At 65.1% G+C, this 2,061-nt stretch overlaps 1 protein-coding gene across 3 annotated transcripts in view; it reads left to right on the top strand.

Moving 5' to 3' along the window:
• Positions 1–529: 529 nt before the first annotated feature.
• LOC140424685 (casein kinase II subunit alpha) overlaps positions 530–2,061 on the top strand; it is a 155,778-nt gene continuing 154,246 nt past the window's right edge. For 2 of the 3 annotated variants that reach the window (XM_072507963.1, XM_072507960.1), the window contains exon 1: positions 530–676. The gene's annotated coding sequence lies outside the window, so the exon portion shown is untranslated. The remainder of the gene's footprint in view (positions 677–2,061) is intronic. The other variant, XM_072507961.1, reaches the window with a different exon arrangement.

Below are 2,061 nucleotides of genomic sequence, written 5' to 3'. Positions count from 1 at the left end.
TCCACACGGACAGTGACCCGGGGCCGGCATCGAACTAGGGTCCTCAGAACTCTCTGTAACATTCAATTTGAAATGTTTTGTACTCTTTACTTCACAACTTTTATGAATAAAGTATATTTTGGGGGGAAAATATATGCTGATGGAACTGGCACACTCCAGCCTTGTCCTGCCAAGAGAGGCTCCACAGAGCACTGGCATTCCCATATTGCAGTACACAATAATTGATTTGAGTCAGTGGCAGCCTTGCTCCTCGCAAAGGCTGAGAAACTACAACTCCCGCGATGCAGCCGCCGCTGGGAGTTGTAGTTTTCACCGGGATCCCCAACAGGGCAACTTCCCACAAAGAAACTACAACACCCATAGCAGAGCACCGGCTTGCAACCCTGGGAGCGAGGCCCGACGGGAGTTGTAGTTTCTCCCGTCATTCCCTTCGCAACAGGGCCCCTGCAATTGACTACAGCTCCCCAGTGGCCCCGACACGGGGCGGGGGGGACGGTGTCCGCCGAGTGCCGCCGGCGCAGCCCCCCCCCCCCCCCCCACAAAGCGGATCGCGGGTTTCGGCCGGGGATTAACCCTTGCTGTGCCTCGCTGCGGAAGGAGCGCCGAGCCGGAGCCGCCTGTCAGCCGCCGCCATATTAATTGTCCAAGGGGGGAAGAAGCGGAGGGAGCTGGACAGGTAAACAGCGCCAGTCCCGGGGCTCCGGGCGGCCTCGCAGCGCCGGCCAGGCCGCACCTCACCGAGCCCGGGATTGAACCCCCCGGGCGGCCACTCACAAACCGCAGCAAACTCCGGCTGCTGCCTTTATTCTCAGCCCGTCCGGGCGGGGGGGTGGTCGGCCCCAACCCCCCCCCTCAAATCCCCCCCTCAAAACCCCCCAACCCCCCCCACCAATCCCCCCCCACCCCCCTCAATCCCCCAACCCCCCCCACACACCCCCCCACCCCCCCCAAAACCCCCCCCCCCACCCCCCCCTCAACCCCCCCCACAACCCCCCAACCCCCCCTCACACCCCCCACCCCCCCTCAAAACCCCCCCACCCCCCCCACACCCCCCAACCCCCCCATCTCAAACCCCCCCAACCCCCATCTCAAAACCCCCCCACCCCACCCCCCTCAAAACCCCCAACCCCCACTCAAAACCCCCCAACCCCCATCTCAAAACCCCCCCACCCCCTCACCAAACCCCCCAACCCCCCTCCCTCAAATCCCCCCAACCCCCTCCCCCCTCAAATCCCCCCAACCCCCCCCCTCAAATCCCCCCAACCCCCCCCCCCCTCAAATCCCCCCCACCCCCCCTCAAATCCCCCAACCCCCCCCTCAAATCCCCCCAACCCCCCCTCAAATCCCCCCAACCCCCCCTCAAATCCCCCCACCCCCCCCTCAAATCCCCCCTCAAAACCCCCCAACCACCCCTCAAATCCCCCCACCCCCCCTCAAAACCCCCCAACCCCCATCTCAAAACCCCCCCAACCCCCCATCTCAAAACCCCCCACCCCCCATCTCAAACCCACCCCAACCCCCATCTCAAAACCCCCCAACCCCCATCTCAAAACCCCCCACCCCCATCTCAAAACCCCCCAACCCCCGCCCTCAAATCCCCCCAACCCCCCCCCTCAAATCCCCCCAACCCCCCCCCTCAAATCCCCCCAACCCCCCCCTCAAATCCCCCCAACCCCCCCCCCTCAAATCCCCCCAACCCCCCCCTCAAATCCCCCCAACCCCCCCCCTCAAATCCCCCCAACCCCCCCCTCAAATCCCCCAACCCCCCCTCAAACCCCCCCCCCCACCCCCCCCCTCAAATCCCCCCTCAAAACCCCCCAACCCCCCCTCAAATCCCCCCCACCCCCCCTCAAAACCCCCCAACCCCCCATCTCAAAACCCCCCAACCCCCATCTCAAAAACCCCCCAACCCCCCCTCAAATCCCCCCAACCCCCCCCTCAAATCCCCCCCAACCCCCCCCCCTCAAATCCCCCAACCCCCCCCTCAAATCCCCCCCACCCCCCCTCAAATCCCCCAACCCCCCCCTCAAATCCCCCCTCAAATCCCCCCAACCCCCCCTC

Source organism: Scyliorhinus torazame, chromosome 6, assembly GCF_047496885.1.
Source record: "Scyliorhinus torazame isolate Kashiwa2021f chromosome 6, sScyTor2.1, whole genome shotgun sequence".
In the NCBI taxonomy this organism is placed as follows: Eukaryota; Metazoa; Chordata; class Chondrichthyes; order Carcharhiniformes; family Scyliorhinidae; genus Scyliorhinus; species Scyliorhinus torazame.
The sequence above is the reverse complement of the archived record's forward strand: the minus strand, read 5'-3'. Positions and strand labels throughout refer to the sequence as shown.